The sequence below is a fragment of the Manihot esculenta genome, chromosome 10, assembly GCF_001659605.2.
Source record: "Manihot esculenta cultivar AM560-2 chromosome 10, M.esculenta_v8, whole genome shotgun sequence".
Lineage (NCBI taxonomy): Eukaryota > Viridiplantae > Streptophyta > Magnoliopsida > Malpighiales > Euphorbiaceae > Manihot > Manihot esculenta.
Window position 1 is genome coordinate 21252495 of NC_035170.2, and position 23780 is coordinate 21276274.

The 23780-nt window shown below is 39.7% G+C and overlaps 1 long non-coding RNA gene and 2 other non-coding genes across 4 annotated transcripts; 1 reads left to right on the top strand and 2 right to left on the bottom strand.

The window, feature by feature from the left end:
- Positions 1-1296: 1296 nt before the first annotated feature.
- LOC110624517 lies at positions 1297-5335 on the top strand. 2 transcript variants are annotated; one of them, XR_006352360.1, is made up of 3 exons: positions 1297-3624; positions 3962-4007; positions 5105-5335. It is a non-coding gene; the product is annotated as an uncharacterized LOC110624517 (long non-coding RNA). The 2 variants fall into 2 exon arrangements; XR_002489427.2 differs by having other exon boundaries at positions 1300-2198.
- On the bottom strand, positions 2883-2954 carry TRNAP-UGG. The gene has a single exon. It is a non-coding gene; the product is annotated as a tRNA-Pro (tRNA).
- TRNAP-AGG lies at positions 4162-4233 on the bottom strand. The gene has a single exon. It is a non-coding gene; the product is annotated as a tRNA-Pro (tRNA).
- Positions 5336-23780: the final 18445 nt, after the last annotated feature.

The window sequence follows — 23780 nt, forward strand, 5'->3', positions numbered from 1 at the left end:
ACTGAGGATTCCATATCTGTAGCATCACTCTTACTAAGGGAAATACGTAAGAGCCTAGCTGACACATCTTCTAAAGTTGGAATAACTGAACCAGTCAAAATTTGATCTTTCACAGAGCAAAGGTCAGATCGCAATCCAATTAATGCCAAAACCATAAAAAATTTATCACGTTGTCCTTCTTGCGCATCAACATCACTAGTAAGGGGCATAAGGGAATTAAATTCATCTTTCAGAGTGTTTACTTGACCCAAGTAACTAGCTATATCCTGATGATTTTATTGTAAGTGAACCATATCTGACACAAGCTTATAGATGTGTTGTATATCATTAGTATACAATGTTTTGGCCTTAGTCCAAACCTTACAACAAGTTTTACAAGATTAAAACAAAGCAAGCAATTTTGGATCTAACGAATGCCACAAAAAACTACATAGTTGAGCATCAATCTTAACCTAGTTGGGTCTATCAGCGACAGTGATATCAGTGGCATTTTTTGTTAAATGATCATTATATCCCTGTCCCACAAACCATAATTCTACGGATGCAGCCCAAGACACATAATTATTATTCCCTTGCAACTTAACCGTAGTAATTGAAAAGACAGGTTTAAGAGACTCAGAACCTGTATTGAGGGTGTTTTGCTTCTCAGACATGTTGAGAGAGATTCTGAAACAACAAAGGGTCCGAGTAGAGACCCGAATCTGCAAAAAGGAGCCGAATCTGCCAAAAAGAGCGCCTTGAACAGTAAATCTGATGACCGGACTTACTGGGCTGGGGTCGCCGGCGTCGGGCAAGGCTGGAGGAAGAGTCGCCGGCATGAAACGGTCGCCGGAGGATGTGCACGCGTCCGCGCGTGGATGACGGACGTGTGAAGGCGGGCTGATCTGACAACCGGACCTACTGGGCTGTGGTCGCTGGAGTCGGGTGAAGCTGGGAGAAGGATCGCCGGCGTGAAACGGTCGCCGGAAAGTGGTGCACGCGCCGGCGCGTGGCCAGAAGCAATCTGTGCAGGGTGGCGCGGGAGGCGCGTCCGAAGGCGGTGCTTCGCCGAAAAATAGATCGGAGGCCGGCGTGGGAATGGGCTGGGTGGTGAGACTAACTGATTTCCAGAAAGTCACCAAAGTAAGGTGGCAGGTCTGCCACTCAAAGGTGAACTAAATTTCTTGGCTCTGATACCATGAAACTTTGATGAAAAGAAGAAAAAGAGAGTAGAAGATTTGAGAGAAAATGCTTGATTATTCCCATCAAGCCAATTGGGGTATATATACTACTTACAAGAGTACATACTAGGTAAGAAAATAAATTAATTTCCTAATTATAGCCTAATCATATCCCAATCATATCACACAATCATATCCCTAATTATTACTACAAATCTATGCTATTTACAGAAATAATCTCAATATACAGAAATAATCTCAACAATATATATTTATGATTAATATTCTCTTGAATTGATCATTGAATTTATTGACATGTTCATGTAGACTGTACATGCCAAATGTCAAATTGATTAGATATTTGGCACGCATAGGTAAAGCTATTTAAAATAACTGCAGTAAAATATTTTGCTATTTTGAATTGTCACTTTTGTTTGTGAACTTATTCTTGATATTTTTTTGCCATTTCATGAATGGAACTAGACGCGGGTGTCATATTGAGCTTGTTAATCTTGGTCTAAAGTCTGAATGCGATCTTTATATTATTTTTATTGATGCATTGGTGAAGAATTTGATTGAAAGAAAATACATCTGAATAGCACAGCTCGGATTCTGAGGAGCTAAAAAAAGAAATGGATATGTGGGCATTCACAGATAATTGAACTCGGATCTCCTGCACCCTAAGTGAGAATCATACCACTAGACCAAATGCCCAAGTGAACTCAGGACATTCCTTATGCATACTTAATATGTGTACATGTTTTTTGGTACACGTTGCTATTCGTTAGTTTTGTACAACTTTGATTGGTCATTGTCAATGAACATATTTGGGCAAATTTCTGTTTCTTTTGCCTTGATGGATGGAGTTGATTCTGAATCCTATACTTAAGATGTGTGCCCCACCTGTTTATTGGCATGTGTTTCTATTCTTTAATTCAGCATGTCTTTGATTGGCCATCTTGCTTTTAATATTTGTACTATTTTGCAGGGTTCAGGTAAATTGCTGTTTTTTCCCCTTGATGAATGGATTAGATACAGGTATGAGACTGAGCTTGCTAATTAATCTAAATATCATCTTCATAAACCATAAAAAAAATGGAATTCCTAACAATCCAAACAAGAAAAAAAAAAAGAAAAAAACAAAAGAGGAGGAAATGGGTCATTCTGAGAATGGAACGTGCAACCTCTTGCATCTAAGCAAGATCAAACTACTAAACCAAATGCCAAGCTGCTGATGTTATTTGCTTCGCTAATTCATAATTTTATTTTGGATCTGGAGAACAAGATTTTAAAGCCTTATTTTTACTGTTTGGATCGAATGAAACATTTCTATGCATGTTACTGATACTGAGTGCTTGATTTATGATCAGTGATGCTGTTATCTTTTGTCCACTTGATGCCAATATCTAATTCTCTTTTTGTTTCTTTTATTATTATTATTGTTATTATTATTATTTTTTAAATTTTATTACATGGAATCTTGTTAGAAAACTAAAATTCTTATTTTATATATATATAAGATTTTCTGTTTGACTTGGGCTTTGATTCCTTTGCTCAAAAAGCAATATAAAATGAAATCATATGTGCTGCTAATTTACTATGTAAATTCATTGGCAAAGATAAAATGACCTAGTAGATCTAAGATATTAAAAAGCATGAAATATTTGTTGTCCTATTAGACCTAGGATAGAATTGACTTGCTCAAAAATGGTAAAAAAAATGGGGGCATTCCGAGAATCGAACTCGAGACCTCTCGCACCCAAAGCGAGAATCATACCACTAGACCAAATGCCCATTCATTGATACTAGTTATGTAGACTGTTGCTATTGTTAGTTTGGAAGTTTGGAGTATTATTTATGTGGTTAGAAGTGAAATTGACATACAAATTCAGCACTTGAATTTTATTTGTTGCTTTTTGCTTATTTTTAGGACATCTTTCCTGTCAGATGCTCCTTTTTCTGGTATTGGGCTTTCCTTGATTATTCTTTGAATTGAAACTAAATAATAAATTGTGGACTAGCAGTGAGTTCACTAGTTTTAAAATTTGGCATCTCTACCCATAACATAAACTCTTCAACCTTATTCCTCTCAACGTAATGGTGAAAATTCTCTTAGGAAAAAATTGCAAGTTTAGATATCTGGATTATGGATACACAGAGGTTTTGTTAACAACGAATCTGTATGCTCATATCATCTGTGGTTTCTCTTTTTTTTACCTTGCTCCACCTGTTGCAAAAATTTCATGATGCATAGCACATTTATTTTATTTTTATATGCCTAGTTTTCACTTGTTGCCTTCTCTGACCTTCACAAACATTTGGCAGGGTTGAAAATAGCTGGCTTTTTAATTGATTTCTGGTAGCAATTTATTAGTTGGAAAGTGGACTAAAAACTTGTAGTTATGCAACTCCATGACAGATACAAGGAAAAATTTTAATCTTAGCATTTGAAATGAAAAACAAGGTGGGGCATTCTGAGTTTGCTCAGGACCTCTTGCACCCAAAGCGAGAATCATACCACTAGACCAAATACCCATTTGTCAAAATTTGTTTTGTTTTAATCCATTACTAATAATTTAATACTACAGACCCATATATATATATATTTGGGTATATATATATATATATATCCTCCTGAACTTACCATTGAATTTATTGATATGTTCATGTAGGCTGTGCGTGTCAAATGTCAAATTAATTGGATATTTGGCATGCATGATCTAAATAAGTAAAATTATTTGAAATAACTGCATAAAATTATTTGTAATTTGAACTTCTTGACATATATTGCCATTGTGCAGGTTTCCAGGCAAGTTGTCCGTTCTTGAAGAATGGAACTAGATACAGGTATATGTGAAATACATCTCAATAGCATAGCTAGGATTCTGAGAAGCACAAAAAAAGAAATGAACATGATATGGAATGCGTATCATGTGAAATACATCTCAATAGCATAGCTAGGATTCTGAGAAGCAAAAAAAAAGAAATGAACATGATATGGGGGGCATTCCGAGAATTGAACTCGGGACCTCTCGCACCCTAAGCGAGAATCATACCACTAGACCAAATGCCCAATTGATGGTTCTTATTTCTTTAAATAATTCTTAATTGTCATTTCCCATTTAAGGCTTGGGCGAACAAGATTTTTAAAAAAAAATTATTTTACCCCCCTTGGATTGAATGACACATGTCTGTACATGCTACTGATACTGAGCACTTAATTTACGTTCATTGATTGAGTTATCGTTACATCTAATGCACAATTTTTTTTGGGTAAAAAAAAATATTGCAGGGAATCTTGTCAGAAAACTAAAATCTTAAATTTGTATTATAGTTTTTCTGTTTGACTTGAGCTTTGATTCTCTGCACAAACACAATATAAAATTGAAATCATGTGCTGCTGATTTGCATTGTAAATTCATTAGCGTAGTTAAAAAAGATATATAGTATATCTGAGCTATTAAAAAACATAAAATATTTGTTTTCCTATTAAACTTGACCATAGATTTATTTGCACTAAAACCTTGTAAATTGGAATAGTAAAAAAAAAAGGGATCATACCAAGAATTCAAACTCAGGACCTCTAAGCACCCAAAGCAAGAATCCTACCACTAGACCAATTGCCCATTTGTCAAAATTTGTTTTGTTTTATTCTAAAATTAATAGTTTAGTGCTCAGTCGCATATGTATACATGTTTGTGTGTGTAAATATATGTTTGTGATTTATATTCTCTTGAACAGACTGCTGAATTGATGTCTTAATTTAGGCTATGCACGCCGAATGTCAAATGAATAAGATATTTGGCACGTATGTTCTAAATAGCTAAAGCATTTCGAATAGTAACTGCATAAAGATATTGTGCAAATAGTAGGGATCATGTATGCTGGTGCACTTCCTCATTGCTATTTGGTTTCATTGTTTAATTGTGTGCCTTTGACTACAGGGTGGCCAGATTTGAAACAGAGCAATGAAAGGACAAACTTGTGGTTATGTGATTTGATTTCAGGACAGATTTTAATCTCAATATTGGAAATAAAAAACAAACTGAGGCATTTTGGGGAATCAAACTTGGGACCTTTCCCACTAGACGAAATGCCCATTTGTCAAATTTGTTTTTGTTTTGATCTATAAACTAACAGCCCCACATATAGATTACGATTTATATTCTCCTGAACTGATCATTAAATTTGTCGATATATTCATGGAGGCTATGCATGTCTGATTTCAAAAGGAAAAAAAAAAAAGATATTTGGTACGCATGATGTAAATGAAATAACTGCATAAAAATATTTTGCAATTTTCAGTTGTCACTTTTGTTGAACTTTGTGATATTTATTGCCATTTTGCAGGTAAGTAGTCTGTTGAGCAATGGAAGTCGAAACCACGAAATTTACTTTAAAATAATACTTGTGATAATGGTACTTTAAAATAAAATTTGAGATCACGGTAAGTAAAGTCGATTTTATAGAATCGATTTCTAAGTAAATTAATTCTATTGAATGAAAAAAAAAAAATAAATAAAATGGAAGATTTTGGATGTGGAGAAATAAATAAAATCGATTTAAAAAAGAAAATTAAATTTAAGAAAAAGAATTAAAATGAGAAATATTTAATTAAAGAAATAATTTTAATTTTAGTTTTTGTTGATTGAAGATAAATATAAAATAATTTTAATTTAATTATTGATAAAAATAATGTCGATTTATTTAAGTTAGATTATACTATTTCTTAAAAGGTTTTATGCAACCTAAATTACTTTATTTCAGTTTAATTCAACAATTATAGATTTAATTAACCTGAATAGCAATATACTATTCTATCAATTGAACAATGACATCTTAATACAACAATCAATAGAATAATAGAAAGTAATAAATATAGGAATAATATAAATATAAAAAATAATTGAGAAAACAAGAGAATGATATAAATTTTATAACTATTTGAACTGAAATTTTAATTATCCTTTAACTGAAAAGAAGAAATTTAGCCACACATGTTCATGGTTAAGAATGAAAGATGAAAAATGAGATGAGATGTCAGATACATCAGAATGTTTTTCTTTTATAGTGCAAAGAGTTCTAATTTAGCCTAAATACAAATAGCTAAAATCAAAGTCGAGTACATCTTGAAAGATGAGAGTTATCTGTTTGGTTTTCGGATTTCAAGCTGGATTCTGTTCGTCAAGCATGTTTATGCCCATAACGTAGTCCATAACACAGTTCGTCTGAAAATTAGAGTTCAAGTATGACTCTTCCTTATCCTTTTATGAATTTGATTGTGACCACGTTTAATCTTAGAATATAGAGTCCAAATTGGATTTTTCTCTTATTATTCTCCAACTCTACTAAAATAACAAAATTTAAACGAATTAACTTATTTTAAACGAAATCAAACTCAATATCTAAGTATTTTATAGTATTAAAATTAGATAATTATGCATATTATCAATTTCCCTACACTTAGATCATACTTGTTCTCAAGTATGTACTCATTAATCAGAAAAGACTCACAAAACCTATTCATAATCAATGACTCACAAAGTTAACTTTAATTTAATTCAAACAACCAGCATATCACAGCAAAATCTCATCAATGTATACAAATCAAAAAAAAAAAAAAATACCAACACAATCTTCAAAACTGAAATGCAACAAACTCATTCTTATTATGTGACCATGAAATTAAGTTCAATAAAATATTCTTAAGTTAGTGCATAAAGAAACATATACCCAACTAATCAAAAAAGTCTCTTAAAGTTATAATTTTCACCAAGGAACCAAGAATCCAGTTTTTATTTATTTTATTATTTTTATTTTTATGGTCTTGGTTCGAGATTTTTTTCGGCTCCTATAAAGGTATACTCTACCAACACTAATTTTCTCTATTCACAAGAGACATCTCTTGTTTAAAAGAAATGGACCTGAACCATCCAAACCAACTGGTAATGGTAAACCATATTATTAGTGGTATGTTTCGAGCTATTGACGGCCCCTACGGGGTATAATTCTCCTAATAACTAGCTTTTTCTATCCGCAAAAGACATCCCTTGCTTAAGGGGAACAAATGTCATACCATTTGAATCAGCCAATGTTGATAAACCACAAAAAAATATTAATAAATTTCTTTTTTTTTAAAAAACTTAGTTCCCTGTGTTAAGATTCACTATAGCAGGTTAAAGTAGAGTTTCAAAATGCACTTGTATAAAAAGATAGAGAATGCCATTTATACTAACTATCTAAAATAGTTCAATTTAACTCATCATCATCATCATCATCATCATCATCATTCATCATCTTAAGGAGGATAAACAAATCAAACAAAACAAAAAGAACAATTAAAACTAAAACAAATGAATAACATGTATATGGACAGACTCCCCCCTACACTTGGATCACAATGTCCTCAATGTGATAAAAAAATTCAAGACAGCTAAAGCAGGTATATGTTCAGCTTTTCCCCCATACTTGGATCACTATAAAAAGCAAGAAGAGAGTTTAGAATATGACTCGGAATGATGTCATAGCCTTCTACTACCACTGCCGATGTTGAGAACAAATTGTAGCCCGCATGTTACTGATGTTATTTGCTAGGCGTGCTAGATGAGTAGCAACACGCTCTAAGATATTTTCAAAATGACTCTTCATCTAATCAATTCTGGTGTTGAGGGCTTGAAAAGTTTGCTAGGCATCAAATGGGGATTAGCCGTGGATGGGGTAGAGGCAATAGGATTAGTGCATATAACACTTCCTCTTTTGAACACTCGGTCGGGTCGTGAGATAATGAGACCTGAAGGACAAATGGAAAATACAGCCCTATTTTTGCATAATAGACCCATTTCATCGAGACTCATTAAATCTAAGGGTGATATGTCACAAGCTTTATGCAAATTATTGTTTGTTAAGTCAATTAATCCTTCATAACAAATCAAACAAAACAAAAAGAACAATTAAAACTAAAACAAATGAATATGTATATGGACAGACTCTCCCCTACATTTGGATCACAATGTCCTCAATGTGATAAAAAAATTCAAGACAGCTAAAACAGGTATATGTTCATCTTTTCCCCCATACTTGGATCACTATAAAAAGCAAGAAGAGAGTTTAGAATATGACTCGGAAGGATGTCATAGCCTGTTGGGAAATTCTGAGATGATTGCAACCCAAATTGCGCAGCGGAAAAATAAAATCTCGGATTTCCTTTTTCAAGAATTCAAGTGCTTCGTTTAATTCACAAGAAGGATATGAGACTAACCTGTTAATCTCGTCGAGAAGATACAATGTTGGACTGATGGTGCTACTTTTTCAAACGAACACCCTCTATGGTATCCATACGAACGTCTTCTATCCTTCTAGAGTGCTAGCTCTCTCAAAGATAGATAGATTATATGCTCCACAATCTGCAACTTTTTAGACTGAGTTTTCTCAAAAAATATATCTCACTTCCATAATTCGTAGAAGGGGTATTTATATGTTTCAGTCTTTTGTTTTTCCCATAACTCATTTTCCTAAAAGGAGTTGTGTTCATAACCCACTATCACAATCTCGCAGATACTCAAATATCTTATGTGATAGAGTCCTTTATCTGTAACAGTTACAGATAGACTGCAGATCTTTTAAATATTATTATCTCATAATAATAAATGATTAATAATAATAGCACTTTATTATTATTAATTATATTAATAATTAATATTAATAATAATAACACTTTATTATTATTAATTATATTAATGATTAATAATAATAACACTTTATTATTATTAATTATATTAATGGTTTTGGACTTTTAGTCCATTAATATGACACAACACATCAACAACGTTTTTTTGTGTGTGACCCAATAGGCTCACATTAATTGGCAATAGGTCCAGTCCCACAAGACCCATAAGTCATAAGTGGCCTCTAGCAAGACATTATGACTACCCTACTAATATGAGGATCAATAGTCCAATAAAGCCTAATAAATAGAATATGAATTAATCCATTTGTCACACGATATCTAGTTTGAACATAAATTATGGTCAATGTCAAACTTATAATGTTCAAACTTATGATTTCTCGATCTCTAAGTAGACTGATAAATTCAAATAATATTGATCACACTATCAATTCATTTGAGCATGGCCATGTATTTTTCAGTCTCACTTATTGAGGGGCCCAGAAGATATCTCTCTCAGAGAGAGGGACAAATCCTATCTTGATTGTTCAATATCCTCTACATAATTTCTATTATGCTCAATCATAACCTTTATGATTGTCCGATTAAAGATAATATTTGGTTATGTCAAAACATAATTGTCCTTATGTTGGAAACTATGACAATCTCAAGTCAAAGGATTAAGACATAACTACTTTGAGATTCACTTATGACAATAACCCATGTAGTGATCTCAATGCGGGTCTATCCAATACTTTGTTCTCTAACAAGTATCTATGATTATTGAATTATATCAACATATACATAATCATCTCATGACTATCAATCAATAATCATACTACTTATATTTTATTATTATTAACATAATAATAAGTAACCAGGGATGATAATCATTATTATGTAACATGCAAACAAATAATAATGATAAAAACCTATTTTATTAATAACCAAATGACATACAAAAAAGGTCCAAGATAATGGCCTAGGGCATATACACTAACAATCTCCCACTTGCACTAGGCCTAATTATACAAGAATCTAATACCCATAGACCTAGTGTGCTGATCATGCTTGACCTGTGAAAGAGGCTTGGTCAGTGGATCTGCAATATTGTCATTTATGTCTACTTTGCATATTTTGATATCTCCTGTATCAATGATCTTTGGAATAAGGTGATATCGCCTGAGTATGTGTTTAGATCTCTGATGAGATCTGGGCTCCTTTGCCTGTGCTATGGCACCGTTGTTATCACAATAAAGGTTCATAGGATTTGCAATGCTGGGAACCACTCCTAACTCTGAGATGAATTTCTTCAACCAGACTGCCTCCTTAGCTGCATCTGATGCTGCTATATACTCAGCTTCTGTTGTAGAATCTGCTACAGTGCTCTGCTTGGAACTTTTCCAACTAATAGCTCCACCATTTAAAGTGAATACGAATCCTGACTGCGATCTGAAGTCATCTATGTCGGTTTGAAAACTAGCATCTGTGTAACCATTTACAACTAGCTCGTCTTCCAAACCTCCATCAACTAGGAATGCATCCTTAGTCCTTCTAAGATACTTTAGGATATTCTTAATAGCTGTCTAGTGACTTTCACCGGGATCTGCCTGATATCTGCTTATTGTGCTCAAGGCATATGAGACGTTTGGTCTAGTATATAACATGTCATACATGATAGATCCAATAGCAGAAGCATAAGGGATCTTAATCATCCGTTCTTGCTCATCAGATGTTATAGGACATTGATTCTTGCTGAGATGAATACCATGAGACATGGCCAAGAATCCTCTTTTAGAATCTTGCATGCTGAACCTTTTCAGTACCTTGTCAATATAAGTACTTTGACTCAGACCGATTATTCTCTTGGATCTATCCCTATAGATCTTAATACCAAGGATATATGCAGCCTCACCTAAGTCCTTCATTGAAAAAGAATTACCTAACCAAGTCTTAACCTTTTGCAAGGTAGGGATATCATTTTCAATGAGTAATATGTCATCCACATATAGGATTAGAAACACAACTGCACTCCCACTAACCATCTTGTAAACACAAGGTTTATCTTCATTCTTGATGAATCCAAAGTCCTTGACTGTTTTATCAAAACGAAGATTCCAGCTCCGAGAAGCTTGCTTCAATCCATAAATGGATCTTTGAAGCTTGCAAATCTTTCCAGAATTCTCAGGGATTACAAAACCCTTAGGTTGTGTCATGTACACATCCTCGAGCAAGTTTCCATTAAGGAAAGTTGTTTTGACATCCATTTGCCATATCTCGTAATCATAGTACGCAGCAATAGCAATGAGAATTCTAACCGACTTAAGCATTGCAACTGGCGAAAAGGTCTCATCATAGTCTATACCATGAGTTTGCTTGAAGCCTTTTGCGACAAGCCTTGCTTTGTAGGTATGCACATTTCCATCCATGTCAGTTTTCTTCTTGAAAACCCATTTGCAACCAATGGTCTTAACACCCTCAGGGGATCAATTAATGACCAAACTCGGTTGTCATACATGGATTGCATTTCAGATTTCATGGCAGAAAGCCATTTCTCAGAATCTGAACCTAACACAGCCTCTTGATAGGTAGTAGGCTCATCTTGATCAATGAGCAAAAGTTCACGACTATCAGCCATGAGAAATCCATATCTCTCAGGCTGATGACGTGTCCTATCAGATCTGCGTGGGACTTGTGTCACCCTTTCAGTTTTCACAACTGTTTGCAGTTCTGAAAGTGGTTCTATCGGCGGTTCAATGCTCTCTTGTGGTGCTTGAGTTTCCTCAAGTTGCACTGTACTCCCACTGAATCTCTGAGAGATAAATTTCTTTTCCAAAAAGGTACCATTTCGAGCAACAAACACTTTGTTCTCTGAGGGAATATAGAAATAGTATCCTTTGGTTTCCTTAGGATACCCCACAAAATTGCACTTGATAGACTTTGGAGCTAGCTTATCTGAAATTGGGCGTTTCATATAAGCCTCACAACCCCAAATCTTAAGAAAAGACAAATTGGGCATTTTGCCAGTCCATAACACATATGGTGTCTTTTCAACCGCTTTCGATGGTACTCGGTTTAGAATAAATGCAGCTGTTTCCAAGGCATAACCCCAAAATAATAAAGGGAGATTTATTTGACTCATCACAGATCGAACCATATCTAATAAAGTTTGATTTCTCCTTTCAGAAACACCATTCCATTGTGGAGTTCCTAGAGGAGTTAATTGTGAAACAATTCCACAATTTCTAAGATGTTCATCAAACTCTTGGCTCAAATATTCACCACCTCAATCAGATCGAAGCACTTTAATAGTTCTACCAAGTTGATTTTGTACTTCATTTTGAAAAGTTCTAAACATTTCAAAAGATTCATGCTTATGTTTCATTAGGTAGACATAGCCATACCTACTGAAATCATCAGTGAATGTAATGAAGTACTGATAACCTCCCTTGGCACTAATGCTTAGTGGGCCACATACATCTATATGTATTGTAATACCCGGCTAGACTCCGGTATCGGAATTCCTACCGTCCGGTGGAATCTCGGATGTCGGAAGCCTCTAGTAGGGTAGAAACATGTTTTCATAAAATGTTTTAAGGTATTTCATAGTTTTAAGTATAAAAATTTAATGAGTTTTTGCATGAAAAGTCTTTGGAGGAAAACCCAGGTTCGGCCGCCGAAAGTCAAGTTCGGCCGCCGAACATACATGCGTTTTGGAGGCACGTTAGGCCCCCGAAAGCATAGCAAGGGAAGCCCAGGTTCGGCCGCCGAAAGTCAAGTTCGGCCGCCGAACATGGCATGTATGCGGAGGCAAGTTCGGCCCCCGAACGTGGTCTGGCCAGCCACTATAAAAGGGTCACTTAGCCGAAATGGGCGAGCTTTCTCCCATTTTCGGCCACAGCTAGCTTCCGACCTCCCTCTTCCCAATCTAGTGTTTTTCCTTCAAATCCCCACTATCTTTCTTGAGTTTTAAGCTTGCATTGAAGGTTTTGAACTTTTGAAACAAGTTTTGGAGCTTTGGGAACTCAGGAGCTCATTTTCGTGGATCTCCAAGTTTAGGTCGTCTCCCTCTCGATCTTCAAGAGGTAAGAGCCGATCTTAAGCTCCTTATGTGTTTTAAGTAAGTTTTAAGTTGTTTTATGGGGTAGAATGGCATGTATAGGGTTGTATGAGTTTTTAAGCAAATGTTAGGTTTTATGTGATTTGTGAACAATGTGGCTTGCTTGTGTGTTGTAGTTGGGGTTTAAGTTAGTTTGAGGCCCCTAGGAGCTTGTATGCTTGAGTATGCATGTTGTAGAATAGGGTTATGCATGATTGGTTGTGTAGGGGGTTGAAATGGGCATGAAGAACCAAGTTTCTGCCCTTTGGCAGAAACCAGGTTCGGCAACCGAAGGCACTTTCGGCCGCCGAACCAGCTTGGGAGGCAGCTTTAGGCTGCCGAAGCCTGCCCCCGAAAGTGGGAGTTTCGGCTCTGTCCGAGACTTTCGGCCGCCGAAGGTGCCGCCCAACATGCATGAGTTTCGTCTCTGTCTGGGAGTTTCGGCCGCCAAAGGTGCCGCCGAACCTGCCTGACTTTCGGCTCTGGAAGGACTTTCGGCCGCCGAAGGTGCCGCCGAAAGTGCCCTTCCCAGCCTTTTCTTGCATGTTTTCTAGGGATGTTTTGAGGTGTTTTTAGGAGGTTTTTGGGGGTATGTTTAGAGTTATGTTCTTGTTATTTGGTGCCTCATTTGAGTCCACCTGTGTAGGTTCGGACCCGAGGAACCGAGACCCCCGGTTGTGAGATAGTCGTTCAGAGTCCGTTGTTAAAGCTTCAGTCACCAGGTGAGTGGGATAACTCCCTAAGTTTCTAAGTAAAGTAATTGAATAAATGAACAAATGAATGAATCTGAAAGCATACTCATGCATCATTAATGCCATGAAATATTCCAGGATGTTTGCATTAGAAATTCACGAATATGTTGCATTGCATAATTTGATGTTGATGTGGATGGTTGTTGGATGATCCATAGTCCTCTGATGTTATGTTATGATGATATGTTATGGAAGACCAGCGAGGCCCATTCTACGCCCCTGGTACTATGTAAGAGAAAGACCAGCGAGGCCCATTCTACGCCCCTGGCACTTTAGAATGTTATGTTATGTAAGAGAAAGACCAGTGAGGCCCATTCTACGCCCCTGGCATTTGGAGATGTTGAGGACTAATGGTGACAATACCATCCTTTATGTGATTAGCTGTGATGTGTTGCATTTCATGAAAGCATGAATAAGAAAAAGAAAAGGTTGAAAAAAAAATATGATAAGAATAATAAAATAAATAATAATAAACATAAAAATGGTGAAACTAAATCACATGTTTTTATCTTTCTGCTCACTGGTCTTTATAGCTCACCCCTCTCCCCTAACCCCAGTCTTGCAGGTGCAGTGTAGATAGAGAAGTCAGCAAGAGTAAGAGAAGTCTATGTAATAGTATAGTAGTGAACATGGTTTATTTGTAATGTAAAAGTATGTTATGTAATGTAATGAAAGTTTAGAATGTGCTTGACTGGAGTTTGTTTTAATCCCTTGTGTATATGATCCAAAAATGTTTTTATGATGTTTATGTTATCTAAGCCTATCATATGTTATGTTACCCATTGGAGTATTTGATGAGGACTCCAACGAGGGGTTTATGATATGTTATGTATGCACAGGTTAGGCTTGGAAAGAAAAGTTTTAATTTTTATGTATGTTGTTGATCATGTATGGGATTAAACAGGTTCACAAGATGTATGTTTGGCTTGCTACGGGTTCTGGCGGCCTTAAGCCGACCTGAATCCTAGCGCCGGTAGCGGTCCGGTTTCCGGGTCGTTACAGAGTGGTATCAGAGCCCTAGGTTCTTATGGTCGGACCTAGAGTGTCGGGCTCATAGATGTGATAGGTCAAGCACAATAGGAAATCATGTCCACTAGGATAGGATGTCGAGTCCTGTCTTGCATGAAAGTATGATATGCCATGTTATGTGATATGTATGTGATGAGGGTTCATGTGTTTCCACATGAACCATTCGATGCTAATGTTTATGTGATGTGTGCTGTTTTTCAGTAAATAGAATGCGAGGAACTCGTCGATCAGCTAGATTGACTAGAGTACCACCGGAGGATGAGGGCACGAGCGCCCGTCCTCCAGCATTGCCAAGGGCAATGTCAAGCAGGTCCAACAGGGACAGAGCAGTGAGGGACCCTAGAAGGTCTCTGGATCTGGGTAGAAACAGATCAGTAAGAGGAACGGTTCAAGGAGGCAGGTCAGTGGATGTGGGAGAAGAGATGGATGTGGACCAGAGGAAGGACGGTAGCCTTGGTGTAAGCATGCCAGAGGAGGGCATGGGTGAGTCTCAGGGAGGCACTCAGGCCTCGGGGTTTGTTCCACCACCCCCGTACCCACCTTTTTAACCATACCCCGGGTATTCGATGGGAGGTACATCGGATTACCCCAGTTTTAATCCTTACCCTTCTCACATGCCATACCCACCTTTCTACCCACAGTATCCACAGTACCCTATGTACCCACCTCCATCCTTCCATCCAGGCACAGCAAACCCTATCCCAGGGGATGCCGCACCTCCACCACCAGCTGAAACCGCAGTTACAGAAACCCAAAGACCTCAACCTACCTCATCTGGAGGGAGCAAGGCCAAGATGACCGACTATATGAAGTTGGGTGCTCCCCAGTTTGATACCGGTGACGATCCGTTTGTGTACCTGGAGAAGGTCAAAACAATTACAGATGAGATAGGTGCTGATGACAGCAGAGCCATTCAGATGGCTGGTTTCACCCTGAAATGCAAAAAGGCCCGTGAGTGGTTCAAGGGCTATGTGAAACCGAGGGTGGACAGTCTTTCATGGGAGGAGTTTGCGAATGAGTTCGCAGGATGGGCTTTCCCTGACAGTTCAAGGGAGCTGAAGATGATTGAGTTTGAACAGCTGAGGCAGACAGATGAAATGGGTGTCGATGAGTACACCGACAAGTTCTTAGAGTTGTTGCTGTTTGCTGGGCAACATCTGGACACAGATCCGAAGAAGTCAATGAGGTATATCATGAGGCTCCATTCCAGGTATTCCTCCTTGATTCAGTCAGCTGATAGAGTAAGTTTCCATGCCATTGTAGACATGGCCAGGAGAATGGAGGCTAGTGCAATCATCGAGGGGACAGTTAAACAGTCAGTGACACAGCCTTCAGGTTCTAAGACCCCAGGTGGGGGAAGGATAGACCCTTCATCCTTGAGTTCAGCTAGTAAGAAGTGGGGCAGTACCACTAAGAAACCAAAGAAGAATAAGTTCTGGAACAGAATCAAGTCAGGTCTGGGATTAGGAAGTGGCTCAAGCTCTGACGCTGATAATGCAGTTTGTGCAAGGTGTGGTAAACTACACAGAGGGGTATGCCGTTTTGGGACGACAGCCTGCTACAGGTGTGGGCAGGAGGGACACATGTCCATGGAGTGTCCTAGAGCAGTTCCTATGGCACGACCCCAGCAGACAGCTTCAGGTAGTGTGGCACAGCCAGCAGCTTCAGCCGCAACACAGGCTAGTGGCAGAGGCCGAGGGAGAGGGTCAGCCTCTTCTTCATCAGTTTACAGAGGGGAAGGTCCGTCAGCTCCAGCACGGATCTTCACAATGACGCAGCAGGAGGCAAACGCATCCAACACCGTGGTGTCAGGTAATATCATCATTGGTTGTTCAGATGCTTATGCCTTAATGGACCCGGGTGCATCCCATTCTTTTGTTTCTCCTAGAGCGGTCGAGAGGTTGGGTTTGATGGTCTCTGGGTTAGAGTGTCCCCTATGGGTCAGTGGACCCAAGTGTGACCCGTCAGTGGCAGAGTCAGTCTGCCAGTACAGTCCAGTTTTCATAGAGGGAAGATGCCTATCCGCCGACCTAGTGGTTCTAGACTTGACAGATTTTGACGTCATTCTAGGGATGGATTGGCTATCTACCCATGGTGCTACCTTAGATTGCAGAGACAAGGTAGTTAAGTTCAGATGTCAAGATGGGTCAGAGGTTGTCTTTAGAGGAGACAGGGGGAGTACACCTAGAGGTTTGATATCAGCCCTACAGGCTCGTAGGCTGCTCAGGAGGGGTTGTCAGGGTTATCTAGCTCATGTGAGAGAGCTAGACAGAGATGTCAGAGAGCCCTCCTCAGTGCCTGTGGTTAGAGAGTTCTTAGATGTTTTCCCAGACGAGCTGCCAGGTTTACCGCCTCCTAGGGAGGTAGAGTTCGAGATAGAATTGATGCCAGGAACCAGACCGATCTCTATCCCTCCCTACAGGATGGCGCCAGCAGAGCTGAAGGAGCTTAAGGAACAGTTACAAGAGCTGGTAGATAAGGGTTTCATCCGACCGAGTACCTCACCCTGGGGTGCTCCAGTGTTGTTTGTGAAAAAGAAGGATGGATCCCTCAGACTTTGTATCGACTACAGACAGTTGAACAAGGTCACTACCAAGAACAAGTACCCGTTGCCTAGGATCGATGATCTATTCGACCAGCTAGCAGGAGCAGGTTGTTTCTCCAAGATAGATCTGAGATCTGGGTATCATCAGCTGAGGATCAGAGATGAAGACGTGCCAAAGACAGCATTCAGGACCAGATATGGGCATTTTGAGTTCCTAGTGATGCCGTTCGGGTTAACAAACGCCCCTGCAGCATTCATGGATCTCATGAACAGAGTATTTAGCCAATACCTGGATCACTTCGTTATTGTCTTCATAGATGATATCTTAGTGTATTCCAGGAATGCAGAAGAGCATGCCCATCATCTGCGGTTGGTCTTGCAGACTTTGAGGGAACATGGCTTGTATGCCAAGTTCTCTAAATGTGAGTTCTGGCTGAGGAGCATTTCGTTCTTGGGGCATGTAGTGTCAGAGAATGGTATTGAGGTGGACCCCAAGAAGACAGAAACTGTGGCTAACTGGCCTAGACCCACTTCAGTGACAGAGATTAGAAGTTTCTTGGGTTTGGCTGGTTACTACAGGAGGTTCGTTCAGGACTTCTCAAAGATAGCAGCTCCTCTGACCAGGTTAACCAGGAAGAATTAGAAATTTCTGTGGACCGACCTGTGCGAAGAGAGTTTTGAAGAGCTTAAGAAGAGGTTGACTTCAGCACCAGTTTTAGCTCTGCCATCTAGTGATGAGGACTTTACAGTCTTTTGTGATGCGTCCCGTGTGGGACTGGGTTGTGTACTGATGCAGAATGAGAGGGTGATTGCTTATGCTTCTAGGCAGCTGAAGAAGCATGAGTTGAATTACCCCACACATGACCTTGAGATGGCAGCAGTGATCTTTGCACTCAAGATGTGGAGGCACTACCTCTATGGGGTAAAATGTGAGATCTTTACAGATCATAAGAGCCTGCAGTACATCCTGAGTCAAAGAGATTTGAACTTGAGACAGAGGAGATGGGTGGAGCTGCTGAGTGACTATGATTGCAAGATTCAGTATCATCCGGGTAAGGCGAATGTCGTGGCAGACGCCCTAAGCCGGAAGTCACTAGGCAGTTTATCCCACATATCGGCAGAGAGGAGGCCAGTGGTGAAGGAGTTCTACAAGCTTATTGAGGAAGGTCTACAGATGGAGTTGTCTGGTACAGGTGCCTTGGTGGCCCAGATGAGAGTAGCACCCGTGTTTCTGGAGCAGGTGGCTCAGAAACAGCATGAGGACCCGGAATTAGTAAAGATTGCCAGGACTGTTCAGTCAGGCAATGATAGTGAGTTCAGATTCAACAGCAAGGGGATCCTCCGCTATGGGAGCAGACTATGTGTACCAGATGACATAGGGCTAAAAGGAGACATTATGAGAAAGGCTCATAATGCAAGATACAGCATTCACCCCGGAGCCACCAAGATGTATCAAGATTTGAAGAAAGTTTATTGGTGGCCAGCAATGAAGAAAGAAGTGGCACAGTTCGTGTCAGCCTGCGAAATATGTCAGAGGGTGAAGCTGGAACATCAGAAACCAGCTGGAATGCTTAACCCGCTACCGATTCCAGAATGGAAATGGGAAAATATAGCTATGGACTTCGTAGTAGGGTTACCGGCGACGTCCAACAGATTAGACTCCATATGGGTGATTGTGGACAGACTCACCAAATCTGCTCACTTCATTCCTGTCAGGAGTGGCTACTCTGTGGACAAGTTGGCGCAGGTATATGTGGATGAGATCGTCAGGCTGCATGGGGTTCCTGTTTCGATAGTGTCAGATAGAGGGCCCCAGTTCACCTCCAGATTTTGGCGGAGTCTGCAGAATGCCATGGGTACTAGGTTGGATTTCAGTACTGCCTTCCACCCCCAGACTGATGGACAGTCAGAAAGGACCATCCAGACTATAGAGGATATGCTCAGGATGTGTGTGCTGGACTTTGGCGGTTCTTGGAGGCAGCATCTACCTTTGGTGGAGTTTGCCTACAACAACAGCCATCATGCTAGCATCGGGATGGCTCCATATGAAGCTTTGTACGGAAGGAAGTGCAGATCACCTGTTTGCTGGGAGGAAGTTGGAGAGAAGGCCTTGGCAGGGCCTGAGCTAGTAGAAATTACCAGCAGGGTGGTACCCATAATCAGAGAGAGAATCAAGACTGCTGCAAGCAGACAGAAGAGTTATGCAGACGTCCGCAGGAGACAGTTAGAGTTTCAGGAGGGGGATCTGGTATTGCTCAAGGTGTCTCCAATGAAAGGAGTGGTTCGCTTCGGGAAGAAAGGTAAACTAGCCCCACGATACATCGGACCCTTTGAAATCTTGCAAAAGATTGGGAATGTGTCGTACAAGCTGGATTTACCTGCTTCAATGGCAAGAATCCATCCGGTTTTCCATGTTTCGATGTTGAGGAAGTTTGTGTCAGATCCGAGCAAGGCTCTTAGTGAGCCTGATGTGGAGGTCCAAGAGGATCTCACCTATGTTGAACAGCCAGTACGGATCATAGACACCCAGATCAGAAAGTTAAGAAATAAGGAAATCCCGATGGTGAAAGTCCTGTGGAACCACCACAACTTGGAAGAGTGCACGTGGGAGACACGGGAGTCCATGCTCCAGCAATATCCTCATCTCTTTTAAGGTAAGTGTGAAGTGTTTTATGTGCTTAGTATGTATGTTATGTGTTGTTTGGTGAACATTCGGGGACGAATGTTCTTAAGGGGAGGAGAATGTAATACCCGGCTAGACTCCGGTATCGGAATTCCTACCGTCCGGTGGAATCTCGGATGTCGGAAGCCTCTAGTAGGGTAGAAACATGTTTTCATAAAATGTTTTAAGGTATTTCATAGTTTTAAGTATAAAAATTTAATGAGTTTTTGCATGAAAAGTCTTTGGAGGAAAACCCAGGTTCGGCCGCCGAAAGTCAAGTTCGGCCGCCGAACATACATACGTTTTGGAGGCACGTTAGGCCCCCGAAAGCATGAGCAAGGGAAGCCCAGGTTCGGCTGCCGAAAGTCAAGTTCGGCCGCCGAACATGGCATGTATGCGGAGGCAAGTTCGGCCCCCGAACGTGGTCTGGCCAGCCACTATAAAAGGGTCACTTAGCCGAAATGGGCGAGCTTTCTCCCATTTTCGGCCACAGCTAGCTTCCGACCTCCCTCTTCCCAATCTAGTGTTTTTCCTTCAAATCCCCACTATTTTTCTTGAGTTTTAAGCTTGCATTGAAGGTTTTGAACTTTTGAAACAAGTTTTGGAGCTTTGGGAACTCAGGAGCTCATTTTCGTGGATCTCCAAGTTTAGGTCGTCTCCCTCTCGATCTTCAAGAGGTAAGAGCCGATCTTAAGCTCCTTATGTGTTTTAAGTAAGTTTTAAGTTGTTTTATGGGGTAGAATGGCATGTATAGGGTTGTATGAGTTTTTAAGCAAATGTTAGGTTTTATGTGATTTGTGAACAATGTGGCTTGCTTGTGTGTTGTAGTTGGGGTTTAAGTTAGTTTGAGGCCCCTAGGAGCTTGTATGCTTGAGTATGCATGTTGTAGAATAGGGTTATGCATGATTGGTTGTGTAGGGGGTTGAAATGGGCATGAAGAACCAAGTTTCTGCCCTTTGGCAGAAACCAGGTTCGGCAGCCGAAGGCACTTTCGGCCGCCGAACTAGCTTGGGAGGCAGCTTTAGGCTGCCGAAGCCTGCCCCCGAAAGTGGGAGTTTCGGCTCTGTCCGAGACTTTCGGCCGCCGAAGGTGCCGCCGAACATGCATGAGTTTCGTCTCTGTCTGGGAGTTTCGGCCGCCGAAGGTGCCGCCGAACCTGCCTGACTTTCGGCTCTGGAAGGACTTTCGGCCGCCGAAGGTGCCGCCGAAAGTGCCCTTCCCAGCCTTTTCTTGCATGTTTTCTAGGGATGTTTTGAGGTGTTTTTAGGAGGTTTTTGGGGGTATGTTTAGAGTTATGTTCTTGTTGTTTGGTGCCTCATTTGAGTCCACCTGTGTAGGTTCGGACCCGAGGAACCGAGACCCCCGGTTGTGAGATAGTCGTTCAGAGTCCGTTGTTAAAGCTTCAGTCACCAGGTGAGTGGGATAACTCCCTAAGTTTCTAAGTAAAGTAATTGAATAAATGAACAAATGAATGAATTTGAAAGCATACTCATGCATCATTAATGCCATGAAATATTCCAGGATGTTTGCATTAGAAATTCACGAATATGTTGCATTGCATAATTTGATGTTGATGTGGATGTGGATGGTTGTTGGATGATCCATAGTCCTCTGATGTTATGTTATGATGATATGTTATGGAAGACCAGCGAGGCCCATTCTACGCCCCTGGTACTATGTAAGAGAAAGACCAGCGAGGCCCATTCTACGCCCCTGGCACTTTAGAATGTTATGTTATGTAAGAGAAAGACCAGTGAGGCCCATTCTACGCCCCTGGCATTTGGAGATGTTGAGGACTAATGGTGACAATACCATCCTTTATGTGATTAGCTGTGATGTGTTGCATTTCATGAAAGCATGAATAAGAAAAAGAAAAGGTTGAAAAAAAAAATATGATAAGAATAATAAAATAAATAATAATAAACATAAAAATGGTGAAACTAAATCACATGTTTTTATCTTTCTGCTCACTGGGCTTTATAGCTCACCCCTCTCCCCTAACCCCAGTCTTGCAGGTGCAGTGTAGATAGAGAAGTCAGCAAGAGTAAGAGAAGTCTATGTAATAGTATAGTAGTGAACATGGTTTATTTGTAATGTAAAAGTATGTTATGTAATGTAATGAAAGTTTAGAATGTGCTTGACTGGAGTTTGTTTTAATCCCTTGTGTATATGATCCAAAAATGTTTTTATGATGTTTATGTTATCTAAGCCTATCATATGTTATGTTACCCATTGGAGTATTTGATGAGGACTCCAACGAGGGGTTTATGATATGTTATGTATGCACAGGTTAGGCTTGGAAAGAAAAGTTTTAATTTTTATGTATGTTGTTGATCATGTATGGGATTAAACAGGTTCACAAGATGTATGTTTGGCTTGCTACGGGTTTTGGCGGCCTTAAGCCGACCTGAATCCTAGCGCCGGTAGCGGTCCGGTTTCCAGGTCGTTACATGTATTAAGCCCAATAAGTCTGAAGCCCTTTGACCTTGTCCAGTAAAAGGGTCCTTTGTCATCTTACCAAGCAAACAAGATTCACAATTTTCAAATGATTCAAAATCAAATGAATCTAATAAACCATCTTTATGGAGCTTAGATATGCGATTCTCATTTATATGACTAAGACGACAATGCCATAAATATGTTGGGTTTAACTCATTTGGTTTAGTTTTCTTAGAAGTTATGTTATAGATATTGTTGTCTCTAGAATCATCTAGATTTAGGACATAAAAGCCATCATATGAATTTGCAATACAATAGAGCAAACCATCTTTATTAATGGAGTATTTCTTATTCTTAATAAGAAATGAAAAACCTTCATCGTCCAAAATAGAAACTGAAATAATATTCCTACTCAAAGTAGGAACATAAAAGCAATTGTTCAAAACTAACAAAAGCCCATTGGGAAAAATAAGTTCATAAGTCCCTACAGCTAATGCGGCAACTCTTGCTCCATTGCCTACGCGTAGGTCCACATCGCTCTTTTTCAGTTTTCTACTCCTTTTGAGACCCTGCACATTTGTACAAATGTGAGAACCACATCCGGTATCCAATACCCATGAAGTAGAAATAGATAAATTAATATCTATAATATAAATACCCGAAGTCATAGTCTAACTACTCTTCTTCTTCTTACACTCATCCAAATAGAGTTTGCAATTTCTCTTCCAATGCCCTAGTTCCTTGCAATGGAAGCAAATTCCTTCCTTAGAAACTTTTGCCTTGGTTTGCCTTTTAGGCTTGCCTTGTCCCTTAGGCCCATTACCACCTTTAGACTTGGGCTTCCCTGTAATACCCGGCTAGACCCCGGCATCGGAATTCCAACTTTCCGGTGGAATCTCCGTTGGAATCCAGAAATCTCGGATGTCGGAGCCTTCTAGAAGGGTAAAATAAAGGATTTCTAAAATGTTTTTAAGTGTTTTAAGGTTTTGAATGAGAAAGAAATTGAGTTTTGAAAGAAAAGACCAAGGAGGGAAGAACCCAGGTTCGACCGCCGAATATGGGGCTATTTAGGAGGCACATTAGGCTTCCGAAAGCGGCTTCCTTTTGCTGCCGCCGAACCCCAAGTTCAGCCGCCAAACGTGGGGGAGTTGTGGGAGCAGATTTGGCCGCCGAAGGGAGTTTGGCCGGCCACCTATAAAAGACCCCTTGTCCGGAAAATGGGCGAGTTTTCTCTCTCTTTTTGGGCATAGGTGAGTTCATGCTCTCCTTTGGTTGTTTTTATGCTTTTTCTTCAAATCTCTCAAGCTTTCATGAGTTTTATCCTTGTTTTGAAGAGTTTTAAGCTTAAAGCAAGGTTTTGGAGCTTGGAGACCTTTGGAGCTCTCTTCCTCCACATCTCCAAGTTTGGGTCGCACCAACCCTCGATCTTCA